The sequence below is a fragment of the Chrysochloris asiatica genome, unplaced genomic scaffold, assembly GCF_000296735.1.
Source record: "Chrysochloris asiatica unplaced genomic scaffold, ChrAsi1.0 scaffold00125, whole genome shotgun sequence".
Classification (NCBI taxonomy): domain Eukaryota; kingdom Metazoa; phylum Chordata; class Mammalia; order Afrosoricida; family Chrysochloridae; genus Chrysochloris; species Chrysochloris asiatica.
Genome location: NW_006408643.1, coordinates 9,032,496 through 9,049,006, shown reverse-complemented (window position 1 = coordinate 9,049,006; position 16,511 = coordinate 9,032,496). Strand labels below are relative to the sequence as shown.

The 16,511-nt window shown below is 43.3% G+C and overlaps 1 pseudogene; it reads right to left on the bottom strand.

Moving 5' to 3' along the window:
- Positions 1–2,978: 2,978 nt before the first annotated feature.
- The window catches only part of LOC102813068, a 42,546-nt pseudogene continuing 29,013 nt past the window's right edge, over positions 2,979–16,511 (bottom strand).

The window sequence follows — 16,511 nt, the reverse complement described above, 5'->3', positions numbered from 1 at the left end:
GTGTGGATCATGACAAGCTATGGACAACTTTGAGAAGTATGAGTATTCCAGAACACTTAATTGTACTTCTAAGAAATCTGTACCTAGATCAAGAAGCAGTTGTTCGAACAGAACATGGGAACACTGAATGTTTTAAAATTGGGAAAGGTGTGAGACAGGGTTGTATTCTTTCACCATACTTATTCAACCTGTATGCTGAGCAAATAATACGAGAAGCTGGGTTCTATGAAGAAAAACGTGGCATCAGGATTGGAGGAAGACTCATTAACAACCTGCGATATGCAGATAATACGACCTTGATCGCTGAGAGTGAAGAATTGATGCCTGTGAGTTGTGGTGTTGGAGGAGAATACTGAAAGTGCCATGGACTGCCAAAAGAACCAATAGATCTGTTTTGGAAGAAGTGCAGCCAGAGTGCTCCTTGGAGGCCAGGATGGCTAAGCTTCGTCTCTCCTACTTTGGACATATTGTCCGGAGGAAACAATCGCTGGAGAAGGATGTCATGCTGGGTAGGGTGGAGGGTCAGAGAAAAAGAGGAAGACCCCCAATGAGATGGATCAGCCAGGTGGCATCATTGATGGACTCGGGTGTGGCAGCGGTAGTGAGGTTGGCCCAGGATCGGACATTGTTTCGTTCTGCTGTGCATGGGGTCGCTAGGAGTCGGTTCCGACTCGATGGCACCTGACAACAACAACAACTGGAATTTAAAATACCAGTGACATAGCTTCCAGAACCACAGCACCGTGCAAGCCACCACGGTATGACAAAGTACCAAATAATTCATAGTGAAGAAGTATGAAAACCTTTTAAAATATACATTTTTAAAATAAAGCAAACTTCATGATATCTCTAGGTAGACTTTTCCCATCAAGACAATCTGAATATAAGAAGCAAAATAACATTTTAATGCTTATTCAAGGTCATGTGGTGTTGAGAACCGGCCTCGACATGAGAGTTTGGCTCACGAAGTAGGGAGATCTGGTGGCGACAGAGATAGAGAAAGAATACACACAAAGACGCAACAAGAGAGACAAGAAGACACCCTGAGACCAGAGTGGATGTGACACTGGCGTCAGACAGATCCTGCATTGTAAACATCATGGCTATGCATGCCGTTTGCACACCTTGCCAACTGTAATGCCTGCCCGTACTGCAAGCCGCAACGCATGCCTTGACAGCTGTAACGCAAGCGGGCTTTGGTCTGCGCCTCTGTTTTATTTTGGGGAGGAGCTTTACACAAAGGAAGGCGGGGTTTATTAAGACGGGGTACAGAAGTGAAATGTGATTAGTCATTCAAAACACGACACCATGCTTTACAGGAATCAAATTCTAAAACATACATCACAAATTGTCTTGATAATCTAACATCCTTAATTTTCCAGAAATTCAAGCAAATTTATATAGTACTTTTCAGGTTCGAATCCCAGGGCAGCAACTCGATTTCTCTAGGCTAATTAACATACCTATAAGCACCTAATCTCGAATGGGAAAAGATGAAAAGGATTGGGAGGAGTCCCGCTGTGTCAGCTGCCTGGTCGAGACTTGCAGGAGGAAGAAAGACGCCTAGGTCAAAGATCTGCACCTGGGGGTGATTTAAGATGGCTGACGCTATTGTTCTTTGGACAAAACTCCGGAATTCACCAATCCACTTTGGGTAAATTCCTTGAGGGAAACCTGTTTTTGGAACCTTTTACAGCCTTGGCTTTAGGAGCAGTTTTAATATTTGTCCATGGTATCAAGGGCTCATGTATTAAGTTAATATCAAACATAGCTCAATAGTTTAATAAAGAAAAGCCATGTTTGCCAAGTGGCCAGAGTTTGTTCCTCAGAGAGATTTGTTTTCAGAACCTTAAGCACTGCCAACACAGTGGAGACATTAAGAAGGGCACATAAGAAACCATTTTCTCAGAAGCTACAATTACTGGAGTTTGAAGCATAGAATGAATTACTAGGAATAAAGCAAAGCATACAGAGCTAGCCCAACAGTGAGTTCGTAAAAGCCAAGGAACCCGGGACGTCCGGAGGTTACTTCCTGGCTAGCAAGTCTGAGTGCGGCCATGTGCTGGATTTTCGTCCAAGACACCGGTCCTCAACATCCCAGTACCTGCAGTCTGCAACAGTGTGGAACAACTGAAAGTGTACAATGCTTTAAATCGCTGGGTCTCTCAGTATGAGGTGTCACAGAGGTACCGAGAATGACGGGACATTAGCAAGCTCCCTCGTGTTTAACATTCATGGAATAAATCCAGTGTAGTAGCTTACATGGTTTCTAAGAGTTAACAAAGATGCACAGATACTGCCATGTTCCTTTTACGTACAATATTTATTTTGTGGTTTGTCATGTAGTCACAAGATGGAATTAGTGAAGACCTTCCCAAAGGCCCGAAGCCTCACCACCTTGGAAAGCACTGGGAGAAAAGCAAAGACATCCCCCATTATACCTTTTTCCCACAACTTGGTTCCTACCACATGGGCTTGCTTTCAGGTTTTCAGAACGATTAGGGATGAACTGAAGTGCTCCAACACTGGTACACAAGTACTCTATCTGGTGAATCTTGCCAGGCATTTTCAGACAATTGAGTGAGAATTCGGTTTTTCATTCCTTATATCCACAAGGTCGGTGGTTCAAACCCATCAACTGCTCCTTGCAAAGCCTATACAGGGTCGATTGAGTCAGAACTGAACCAATGGCACTTACCAACAATAGCAACAAGGTTTATAAGGGCTCTCTCCTGTAAATTCTTGTATGTTTCGTTAGTATTGTGGGTGAATTCTAGGTATCTGCACATTCATTACGGTCCGAAGGCCTCTCTGCACAAGCTCTTACGTCTCACCGCTGTGTGTTCTTTTATGTGCGATGAGGTGTGAGGCCTGCTTGAATGCTTTCCCACACTCTCCGGAAGTGTGAGGCTCGGCTTCATGGTGTACCACATTCATGAACTGTGTAAGGCTTTTGTGCCCTGTGTCTTCTTTCACGTTCACTCAGGTCTCAGCTGAGTGCAGCCATGCCCACATTTCTGACACTCGTAAGGCTTGTGGCCACCGTGTGTTCTTTTATGTGCCACAGGTGCCAAGACTGCTGGAAGGTTTTAACATATTCCTCACATTAACAGGGCTTCTCTCCACTGTGACATCTCAAGTGTTGAGTGAGTCCTGAGGACTGACTAAAGGTTTTCCCACACTGGTGACATTTATAAGGCTTTTGTCCACTGTGTGTCCTTTTGTGTACACTAAGGTATGAGGAGCGACTAAAGGCTTTGTCACATTCCTGACATGCATACGGCTTCTCTCCACTGTGACATCTTAAATGCTGAATGAGTCCTGAGGACTGGTTAAAGGCCTTCCCACATTCGCTACATTTGTACGGCTTCTCGACACTGTGGGATTTGATATGGACCCTGAGTGTTGACGAGCGACTGAACGCTTTCCCACACTCCTGACATTTATAAGGCATCTCTCCACTGTGTGTTCTTTTATGCGCGATGAGGTGTGAGGACTGCTTGAACGCTTTCCCACACTCCTGACATTCATACGGCTTCTCTCCACTGTGACATCTTAAATGCTGAGTGAGTCCTGAGGACTGGTTAAAGGCCTTCCCACATTCGCTACATTTGTACGGCTTCTCGACACTGTGGGACTTTCTATGGACACTGAGTGTTGAGGACTGACTGTAGGCCTTCCCACACTCGTTACATTTGTACGGCTTCTCTCCATTGTGAGATTTGATATGGACCCTGAGTGTTGACGGTTGATTGAACGCTTTCCCACACTCCTGACATTTATAAGGCTGCTCACCACTGTGTGTTCTTTTATGTGCGATGAGGTGTGAGGACTGCTTGAACGCTTTCCCACACTCCTGACATTCATATGGCTTCTCTCCACTGTGACATCTTAAATGCTGAGTGAGTCCTGAGGACTGATGGAAAGTTTTCCCACATTCGCTACATTTGTATGGCTTCTCTCCACTGTGCGTTCTTTTATGGACACTCAGCGTTGAGGAATGAGTGAAGGCTTTCCCACATGTGTTGCATACATAAGGCTTCTGACCACTGTGTATTCTTTTATGTACCCTGAGAGATGAGGACCTACTGAAAACTTTACAACATTCCTGACATTCATGAAGCCGCTCCCAATTAGGAGATCTGAGATGCTTAGTGAGATACGAGCAGTCACTAACGGCGTTCCCACATTCGTTACATTCATAAGGCCTCTCTCCACTGTAACATCTTATATGATTCGTGTTGGGTGAGGGACATGTACACGGTTTTCCACGGTCCTTACCATTACAAAGAGCCTGGCCAATAACTGTTTTGGAGTGAGGTTTTACGTAGGAGGGACAGCTGCAGACTTCCTCACACTCTTTACCCTGGCATGGATTGTATCCAGTGTGCGAACTGAAGGAAGGATTAAATGCATGATCACCACCCTCACAAAACTCAAAATGATTTACTCCAACAAGAGTTCCTTTGTGCCTACTATGGTGTGAAATCCAGCAGAAAAAATTTCCACTTTGATCATCCTCTTCATATTCCTTTATTTCAACTTCTTTACTTGCACACAGGCTGTCTACCATATAATTTCTGTTGAAAACAGGGAGCATGTTATTAGAATTGCATGTTGTACCATTTAAAAATCAACATACAGTGGGTCCAAGCGTTGCTGACCGTCCAAACCATAGGCTCTGAGGATCAGACTTTAGCCACCTAGTAGACATAGCAAACTGTCCCTTTTCTGATTATTCAGTTATGCTTGTTAGTAATTCCATACATGAACCCTGGATATTCACAGATAAACGTAAAAACCTTCCCTAAAAGCCGAGACTGTAAATTCCAAAAAGGCAAAGTTTCCCCCCTCCCAAAAAAGCTAAAGAGGATAGAGAGAAACACTGTTAACTGATGGTATATGGAGGGGATTATAATCAATGTAATGAAACAAGGTATATGAATGTTTGAATGTGAAACTGATGATGTGCCCTGTAAACTTTCACTCAATCCACAATAAAAACCTTTAAAAATTAATTAATTAAAAAAAAAATCAACATACACACTGATTTCTGATATTGTGTATACGTGAAATACTTCTCAAATACTATACATCGGATTCACATTTATGTAAATACCGAATTGCCAAAGTTAGGTGAAAAAATTCATGTAGAGAAAGGTTTATACACACATACAGACACACAGAATGTCATGGCATGGTGAAACAGAGGCCCTGCTTTATGTCGTGGGTATGATCCCTCAAATACCTTTCCTTGTTGTGTTGGTGGCTCTCACTGCCAGGGATTTCACAGATTTCGTCCAACATGGATGACCAACAGCCATTCTTCATCAACTGCACTCGTATAGATTCACTGGACCACTGCGGTACATTATTATTCTGTTGATAGACTGAATTGATAATTTCAAATGTAGTTTCACAATATATAACAAAGTACAAAGGAAATCTGAGGAGGAGCAAAGCACCTCTGAGGAGAGAGACACATTTGGCAATTTCAGCAGTTTGGTAAGGTAAAAAAGGTAAGAAACCTACTGAGAAATAACCCCAAGATGAGAGAGAAGAAGGGTGCCCAGACTAGAATGTACACTGAAGAACAAAACTGAATAGGACTGCAAACAATGCATGTATGTAAAGGTAATAGTAAAAGAGGAAATGGGGAAAGGCTTTTCCCACAAACTGAAGGCATTAGAGAATTGAGGGGGGAGAGGGGAAGCTGCTTTAAATGTAATCCTCCGCCAGCGCAGCTGAGCATTCACAGGATTGTTGGGTTTCTTGGGCCCAAGCACAGAAGCTGCATAGAAGGCCTTTGAGCTCCTAAGGGCTCAAGCTCCTATCAGCCTGGGTGGCTGACAGGGTACACATTAAGAAAAGACAATCCTGGGCAGAGGCTGAGAAGCAAACTTCTTCAATTCCAAGACAGCGGCTCCAGATAACTCCTACCTCCATGTTCCTCTGAAAGATTAATGTGGCTGAAAAGCAGATCACAGCACGGACAGGAGCAAATTTTCCCGTCACTGTGCCCATACTTTGGTCTCCGGGGTGTCTAGAGAGTACAGTGCAATCCTTATCATTATTATTTTTTAAATCGACCATAGAATTTATAAAAATACATAGATACCAAAATATTTCAATGTGAAATTGACACCTACTCTTTATGGTTTTTAAGACAACTGCTATACATAAAAGTGAGACTGCCACCGACAAGGCTTTAAGGGGACAAAAAGAAATTCCATCTCAACGTACAAACTCGGTTCACTTTCACACTGGGTTTTACCTTTAACATAACAAAAATATTAAAAATTTTAACTTTTAAAAATATTTAATACTTGCAGCATTATTAATCAGAAGGCCCCATAAAGCTAAGAGGATTTTAAATAAGAAGTCATTTTTCTAGGTCAGGATAATTGATAACTACACGGAGCTTGGTGCCGCTATGTACCATCGAGGGAGGAAGGGTTGGTGGGCACAGTGAATGACTTAATTTGCCCTCCCAGCCATACTCCTCCAAACGGATACAGAATACATCCGAGCTTCTATGCCTGTGGTTAGAGTCCTGATGTGGCTCTGTAGGGTAAGCACTGGACCACAGGGTTGGATTGAACCGCAAGATCGGTGGTTCAAATTCAGGCACTCCTCGGGAACCCTTATGCAGGTTCACTATAGGCTGGAACCAACTCGATGGCACTTTACAATAACAAAGTCTGTGGTGTTGCGCGTTGTTAAGTGAGTTGTCCACTATGCTAATGAAATAAATCAGGTGGGATATAGTGTAGAGTTGCTTTCCTTACTAACAGGTATGACTGAAATCAGCACATTGGGTTTCCGGGGCTGTGATTCGCATACAATACAGGGAATGTTTTGGCCTGCTTCCTGCACTTGCTCCGAATCATGCACGGGCTCATCTTTGTGTCCCTTCTGGGGACAGAAGCCCATCATCTGCTTTAAACCAGCCGCTTCCACAGCTCTGTGTGTCATGTGACCTGGCCGGAGTGCGCAGGCGCCTCATCGCTGGCATACGGCGCATGGGTATAGGACCTGACTGACTCCCACATGTATGAGCCATTGCCTTGACGCTCTGTGAGTCCTGGAGTAACTAGTTGGCGAGAACTACAAAACCCTCAACTCTGAGGCCTGGGGTGGCGCTGTGGGTTAATGTGCCCGACTGCAAAGCTGTTTGAACTGCAAGGTCGGTGGTTCAAGCTCCCCAGTCGCTCCATGGAAACCCTATACAGGGTCGCTATGGGTCGGAACCGACTCGACGGCACTTAACACCACCACCACCAAGCTCTGAGGGGGGAGTCCTATGGTCCTGAAGGATAAACATGGACTGTCAACCTCAAGGTGAGAGGTGCAAACGCACCTATACAGGTTACTGTGAGTTGAAACTGAATCAACAGCATGTAACAACAATAGGACGCTATGAGGGAGGATAATGAAGGGAGAAAGTGGCGTTGATGACGTTGCACAGGGGAACTTTGGACATTTAGGACTTCCTGCAGTGCCACATCATAGACACCAACTGTGGTTTTATCCTTAGAAAAGAATCAGCAGGCAAACCATTGTGAGTTTCTTCGCAGAAGAAGAATGTCAAATTGGTAATATGTACAATAGAAGTGTAATGAAATCCTAAACAAGGAAAAAAATTTTCTATCCCAAAAGTGACCATTGTAGCCAATACTAAAACTAGAAACACTTAAAGAATTTCAAATCTTTAAGCATGAGAGAAATAAAAGGACATTTTGACACATAAGGTGTTTACTTGCATGGGGAATCTACTCAAGTCTAAGCTTCAAGAGGTCAGTGAAAACATTGATCACATTCACCATCAGCTTCCTATTCTTCAACATAAATTCCGTAAGAAGTTGGAGAACAATGTATTTAAATATAAAAGAAGATTAGAAAAATAAAGCCATCCTTACCTGAACCTAGATATCTAAAGGTTTCCACCATCACATCTCTGTAAAGTTTCCTCTGAGAAAAACTCAGCAAAGCCCACTCTTCCTGGGTAAAGTCCACAGCCACATCCTCAAACACCAGTGCGTCCTAGAACATGACACAAACTCGGCATGAGAAAATGACCCTGTCCCCAGTGCGCAGAAAGATGAGTGAAGCTGACAGTCCAGGGCACCGAGGACTCTCAGGGAGATGACACAACTCTGGGACATCAGCCTTTCCTTGATTCCATTCACCTCCTGAGGGGCAGTATCTTTTGTTTTGATTATTGCAAATTGAGTGATGACAGTCTACACGGCAGAACATCAGCTTTATACCATCGTTTCATTGCCATGATTACAACCTCCGGGCATCATCGTCAACAGTATTTGCTTCTATTCCCTCTGGTTTTTTGGGTTGTTTTTTTTTTTTTTTTGGGGGGGGGGCGGTTTGTACATAAAAACACTCAAAAATACATAATCATTTAAACAACCAAAGGGCACATTCTGTAAGCCTGCCTCGTGGCGGTCAGGTGCTGGTCGCCAGCACACAGCCTGAGGCACAGTATCTGTTAAATTCCATAGATTTAACAATGTTTGTAACATTCTGGGCAGAATTCTCCAGTTTGACTGTGGCCAATTGTACTATCTTTCTTCTCTTCTCTACAGAATAAGTAAAAATGTGTTGCTAACTAGTGAGCAAGAGCCAATGATCCTGAAGGAGGAAGTCCAAGGTGCACTGAAGGAAGGCTCCAGGAATTGGACTACAAATTGAAATCTTTCAAGAAAGTGAGGTGGCACAGGAGGCACTCACTCATCTATGCCAAGAAATTTGGAAGAGATCCATATCTGTGCCCATTCCAAAGAGAGGTGACCCAAAGGAATGCAGAAATCATTGGACAATATCTTTGATACCCCATGCAAGCAAACTTTTACTAAAGGTAATACAGAAATGGCTGCAACCATACATTGATAGAGAACTTCCAGAAGTTCAAGCTGGATTCAGAAAAGGACATGGAATAAGAGATATCATTGCTGATGTCCAATGGATCTTGGCTGAAAGCAGAGAATATCAGAAAGATGTTTATCTATGCTTTATTGACTACGCAAAGGCTTTGGATCATGACAAGCTATGGACAACGTTGCGAAGTATGAGTATTCCAGAACACTTAATTGTGCTCATGAGGAATCTGTCATAGACCAAGAGGCAGTTGTTCGAACAGAATATGGGAACACTGAATGGTTTTAAATTAAGAAAAGTGTGCGACAAGGTTGTGTTCTTTCACCATACTTATTCAACCTGTATGCTGAGCAAATAATCCGAGAAGCTGGGTTCTATGAAGAAAAACGTGGCATCAGGATTGGAGGAAGACTCATTAACAACCTGCGATATACAGATGATACAACCTTGCTTGCTGAAAGTGAAGAGAACTTAAAACATTTACTGATGAAGATCAAAGAGCACAGCCCTCGGTATGAATTGCCTCTCAATGTAAAGAAAATAAAAATCCTCACCCCCGGACCAATAAGCAACATTTTTAACGACGGAGAAAAGATTGAAGGTGTCAAGGACTTCCTTCTTCTTGGATCAACTATCAACACTCATGGAAGCAGCAGTCAAGAAATCAAATGACGTATTGCATTAGGCAAATCTGCTGCACAAGACCTTTTTAAAGTGTTGAAGAGCAAAGATACCAGCTTGAAGACTAAGGTACGCTTGACCCAAGCCATGGTAATTTCAATAACCTCATATGGATGCCAAAGCTGGACAGTGAATAAGGAAGACAGTAGAATTGATGTATTTGAGTTATGGTGTTGGAGGCAAATATTGAAAGTGCCATGGGCTGCCAAAAGAACCAACAGATCTGTGTTGAAGAAGTGCACCTGGAGCGCTCCTTGGAGGCCAGGATGACCCAACTTCGTCTCTCATACTTCAGACATATTGTCAGGAGGGACCAGTCGCTAGAGAAGGGTATCATGTTTGGTAAGGTGGAGGGTCAGAGAAAAGGAGGAAGACCCCCAACGAGATGGATTGGCAAAGTGGCAGCATCAATGGGCTCAAGTATGGCAACAACTGTGAGGTAAGCCCAGGACCGGGCAGTGTTTCATTCTGTTGTGCGTAGGGTCACTATGAGTCAGTACTTACTCGATGGCACCTAACAACAATAACTAGGATTCTGGTGTGGCACTGTGGATTATTAATGCACTGGACTGCAAAATGGTTTGAATGGCAAGGTCGGCAGTCCAAGCTCACTAGCAGTTCCTTGGAAACCCTAAACAGGGTCGCTATGGGTTAGAACCGACTCAACGGCACACAATAACAACAACTGGGGTTCTTGTGAAAACATTCATGAGTTTATTTCCAACAAAGCAAGTTCAAACATGTCTCAGATCAGTGTGTTCCTTCAGACAAGTTTGCTTAGTAAAACATTTGCCTGAGACTTGTTGAGCGCCTTAAAGAATGGGATACTTTTTCTGCCACAGGAAAAAAATGTTTGGAGATCATTGCTAACATAAAATTGCTAACAAAATCCAAGAGCAATTACTCATGAATCATCCGACTTCACACCAAATTTACCTGAATGCTGTCCCACTGAAACAACAGGGCTCCGATGGACGATACGTTTTTGGAATTGTCAGGCAGACCTAAAACTGAGCCCAAAGGAGACCTAACACCGTCCCTGATGACTGAAGAAACCATGGCTGAAATGCAGCAAGGGAAGAAGTTGTTGTTGTTGTTGTTCAGTGCGATCGAGTCGGCTCTGTCCTACAGCGGCTCTAGGAGGGACAGAAGGAAACCCTGCCCGGAATGGAAACAGCGGAAGAAGGCCGTAGAATTATCATCGACGGTTTAGCTACTCAAGTTGACACCTCACGTCATGCTTCATTTTCAATTTTAAGAGAACATCTTGGCACCCTCAGCTAGCTGTTTGGCTTGATGGGTGCCAAAGGCATCAGACAAGAACAGCGAACATAAAGAACTGAAGTTCCCATCAGTCTTTTAAGCAACATCTAACTTAATAAAGAAGGAGCTCTGGTAGCGAAGTGGTTATGAATCAGGCTGTGAACCGCAAGGTCAGCAGTTTGAAACTACCAGCTGTTCCGCAGGAGAAAGATGAGGCTTTCTGTTTCCTTAAAGATTTTCAGCCTCGGAAACCCTGTACAGGGTCACTATGGGTCGGAACCGACTCCACGGCACACAGCCACCACTACCAACCTAATAAAGACGATGTAACCCAGATGAGCCTTTAAGTTAACAATGCTAGCCAAAGAAAAAGGCACAAACAAACCAGTGGCTTCCAAGGGGATCTACTAGACTCGTTAACTTCAGGGGAGTCAGGTGGGCTCAGAACACAGGGACAAGTTTACTGGGATTCCACAGAGGTAATCATGATAGTCTTTCTCAAAGCAAACGGGACAATCATGATGATTTAGTATAATGAACTTTCTAAAGTAGAAAACACAGGAGCGTAATAAAGGCTAGGACATTTGTGCCGAACCCTTTCTTTCCATGGTGACAATGATCCTGCGGAGTCTATGAGGGCAGGAACTTCACTGGGAAATGACCTCAGCCAATGGAGAGATCTGTCGTTCCCCAACTCCAAGCACATGGAAAAGGAACACAATTTGAGTCCCTTGAAAACACCCAAACTGCTTGTTTGACATGGAGTGAACCTAAGAGGGCAGCACATTTCAGGGGATTGTTGGAGAACTGGAAAGCCCACCTTTAGAAGCACATGGACCTACGTGTAGAAGATGGCAGGAAATAAGAGGGTCACATTTTGAAACTTCTGCTGAATAAAGGTCATTACGATTTTGTCGCAACCTTTCTGACTTACACTTGTATAGCTACATTTTCAAACCCCAAGAACACATGGCAGAAGAAACAGAAATGATAAATTATCAACTAATGAAAGACCTAGTTCCACATTCTGATCATTTCTTTGTGGAAAGAATCAACTTCACCTCTTTTCGTAAGACTGACCAAAACATCCAACAACACAAAACCTAAAGAACAGAGTCAGACAAATGTCAGAGAACCCTATATGGGGTTGCTATGGGTCAGAACTGACTCGACGGCACTTAACAACAAGAATAAATGAGGGACAGGCACCTTTCCACTTTGCTTGAATGAGCAGCGCAACCGTGACAACCAGATTCAGATAGAACACTGTTTCTGAAACTAGCAAGACTGGGACACAAACCACGTAGTATTTGTTTCATAAGGTTGCCATTAGAAAATGTGTACCACAGGAAAGAACATAGGGAATATGAGGAGACCCACAGAAACTCTACGACAAATCCAAGGGAAACCGATCATTCAAAACACTGTACTAGAAACAAAGACTGTCTTTAGTGGTCCCAGCAATTGATTGGTCATGGCCAAGGAAACAGAGAGCTTTCAACAGGTCCAGAGAAGACTGAAAACTGAAATACAAAGAGGGAAAAAAACGACAAAAAACAAAAAGCGAACACATATTCAAGACCTCAGGAACAAAAGATACATAGTGAGAATATCAGAAGTTGTTGTTGTTAAGTGCCGTCGAGTCGATTCCGACCCATAGCGACCCTGTACAGGGTTTCCGAGGGTGTAAATCTTTACGGGAGTAGAAAGCCTCATCTTTCTCCCGCGGAGCGGCTGGTAGTTTCGAACCGCTGACCTGAAGGTTCGCAGCCCGATTCGTAACCACTACGCTACCAGAGCTCCTTAGATGAGTAAAATAAATGTCTGAAGTAATCATGGATGATGACTTTACCAGAATAATGACAGCCACCAACCTAGAGAGCCACAAGTTCAGAAAAAAAGAAGTGATATACAAGCAAAAAAATCTACTACATCTAGGCATATCACACTGAACTACAGAAAACCAAAGAAAGAACACACTGAATAAGTCAGATGAAAACTCCGATCTTGACTATGTAGGAACAAGATTGCAAACTACAGTAGACTTGTCCTCAGAGGCCATGCAATCAAAAAGAGTAGAGTGAGAGACTGAAAAGTATTGGGGGGTGGGGGAAGATGGGACAAAAGAAAAGAAAACATCCACCAAACAGAAATCCTGAGTACAGCAGTATTCTCCTTTGAATCTGACTGAAAAATATACACATTTGAAGGCAAAACAACATATAAAGGAGTTGGTTTTCAGTATATCTACCATACAAGAAATATTAAATACAATATTTTACTTCTTTATTCTTAATTAATCTAATGGATAAAAGTTTGGTGAAAATAATAATAAGCCTCAATAAATTCAGTGATTATAAATAATAGATAACGGAAATAAAAACAGCAATTTTATAAGGAACCTAAATCCAAACAAAATGCACCGGCACTGAGGCAAGTGTGACACATACCTAGTCTGTACAGCGTTCCTGAACCTTTACATCTTAATAGGAGTAGGAAGGCCCATCTTTCTCCTATGAAGTGGCTAGTGGGTTTGAACTGTCCACCTCGCAGTTCACAGTCCAGTACTTCTCCTACAACTTCCCCAGGGCCCAGGTGAATTTACTGCTGGATCCCACCGAACATTCAGAGAGGGGCTGACACCAATTCCACTACAACTATCAAACACAGAGAAAAGTATGAAAAACTCCCAAATACAGTTTATGAAGTGAACATGGGCCTCATGCCAAAATCAGGTCAAGACATTGTTAAAACAGAAAATGACAGACAAATAGCCCTCATAAATATAGATGCAAAAGTTTTCAAAAATAATCCTTGCCAGCAGACTTCAACAACGTATCAAAAATATCAAGACCACCTGGGATGAATACGAGGTATGCAAAGGTTCAATACTAGAAAAACAACCAATGTAATCCACCACACAAATTTTTTTAAAGGAAAACAACATGATCCTAATATTCACAGATGCAGGAAAGTCATCTGACCAAATCCAATATCCATTCCTGGAAAAAAACCAACAACAAAATAGGAATAGAAGGCAAATCCCTCAACGTAATTAAAGGTGCATATAAAGACAAGGCCAACATTACTCTCAATGAAGAGAAACTATAAGCATTCCCTTTACAAACAAGAACAAGACGGTCCAGGGTCCCCTGTATCACCACTCCTATTCAACTCTTAGAGTCCTGGTATGGGGCTGGGGGTTAATGCACTAGACTGCAAGGCCAGCAGTTCAACTTCACCAGCTGCTCCTCGGAAGCTCTATACAGGGTCGTTATGGGTTGGAACTCACTCTATGGCACTTTAACAACAAAATTCAATACTTGGCTGGAAGTCAGATCTACATGGCAAGAATGGGAAATTGAAGGTATGAAACTGGCAAACCACCACTCGTCTGTCACTTTGACACTATGTGGTGGCTATGTGTTGCTATGATATTTGAAGCTATGTATTTTGAATTCCAGGAGGGTCACCCATGGTGGACAGGTTTTAGCTGACCTTCCAGACTAAGACAGACTCAGAAGAATGAGAGACAGACCAGTACCAAATGTTCAGCCATTGAGAAAGTTATGAATAACAGTGAAACAAGGTCAGATAGCACCAGAATATTGAAACATGATGACTAGCACCAGAATATTATCAGATACAGCGCTGAAAGTTGAGCCCCTCAGTTTGGAAGGCTCTCAAAACACAACTGGGGAAGAGATGCCTCCTGAAAGCACAATAATCGTGATGATGCAAATGGAGCAGAGCTTTGGGGAGCTTCATTTGCGGATGGGGCACAACTCAAAATGATGAGACACAGCTGTGAACACCCATTAATAATCAGAACATGGAATATGTGAAGTATGAATCTAGGAAAATTGGAAAATGTCAAAAATGAAATGGAATGCATAAACATGGACATCCTAGTTGTTAGTGAGCTGAAATGGGCTGGTATTGGTCATTCTGAATCTGACAATTACGTGCTTCACTGTGCCAGGAATGGCAAATTCTAGAGGAATGGCATCACACTCATCTCAAGCAACGGTGGGGAACCTTATTTCTGCCAAGGGCCATTTGAACATTTATAACATCACTTACTATACATTTATTTATGTTGCTGAATTTCACGTCCTGCCTGCAGTTGCCTTGGCAGGGCCAGATGATCCTCACCCCTGATCTGAAAGAACATTTGAAAATTGATCTTGAAGCACAACACTGTGAAGGCCAGTTAATGCCAATATTTCTTAAAATATACTTGCCAACCACTAAAGTCAGTGATGATAAAACTTAAGAATTCTTCTGGTGCTGTGGTTAATGCGCCAGACTGCAAAGTTGTTTGAACTGCAAGGCCGGCAGTTCAAGCTCACCAGCTGCTTAGAAGCCCTATACAGGGTCACTATGGGTCAGAACCTACTCAAGGGCACTTAACAACAACAACCTTCTTCAGTCTGAAACTGATCTAATATGCCATCTGTCGGGGACCGGCCTAGACACGAGTGTTTGGTTCACAAGGAGGGGATATCTGGCGGTGGTAGGGATAGCAAAAGAATACACAGAAAGACAAAAAGAAGGAGACAAAGAGGCACCCCGAAACCAGGATGGTTGCATTACTGGTGTCCGGCAGCTCTGGCGTGGTGAACATATTAGCCATAAGGGCAGTAAGGTCCTGTGTGGTAAACATCTTAGCTGTGCCCGTAATGCACGGCCTGCAAGCCATAATGCACGGCCTGCTAGCTGTAGTGTACTCTTTCACTGCCTGCCTGTAATGCACACCTGGGCCGGCCTGCATCTCCATTTTATTTAGGGGAGGAGCTTCACACCAAGCTGGGAGGGACTAAGACAAGGTACAGCTGGCATACGTAATTCTCCAGACATTCAGGCAACTTTACATCGTGCTTTGCTGGTTCGAATCCCAGGCCCGCAACTTGGTTTCTCAGGCTCAATTAACATATCTATAGCCCCTGAGCTCAGTTGGGGGAAGGTGAAAGGGAAGGACAAAAGGCTTGGGAGGAGTCCCGCTGTTTTGGCTTCCTGAGCCAGGTTTTCAGGAACTTGGCTGAATAACCAGCACCTGGGACAGATTTCGGGGCAGTGGCCAGAATTTGTTCCTCAGAGCCTGTGGCCTGTATAGTCGACATGGTCTGCAACAGCCATCAAGATGTACTAAAAATTGGAGAAAAGATCAATAGTTGGAAAACATGCCCTTAGAGATAGACACTAAATGCAGGAATTAGCATGATAGCATTTTGCAAGACCCATGACTTCATCATTGTAAACGCCTTTTTTAAACAACAAAGCAGATGATTATACACAAGGACCAATGCAGATGGAATACGCAGAGATCAAATGGGCTACATCTGTGGAAAGAGTCCGTGGAAAAGCACCATGTTGTTGTTGTTAGGTGCCATCACACAGAACAAAACACAGCCTAGCCCTGCTCCAATCTCACTTGAGCCCACTGCTACTGACATTGTTCCAATCCATCTCACTGGGGTCTTCCTCTTTTTCTCTGACCCTCCACCTTACCAAACATGGTCCCTCCTGATAATACGTCCAAAGTATGAGAGATGACCCTGGCCATCCTGGCCTCTAAGGCGCACTCTGGCTGCACTTCTTCCAACATGGATCTATTGGTTCTTTTGGCAGCCCGTGGTACTTTCAATATTCTCCTCCAACACTGTAACTCAAAA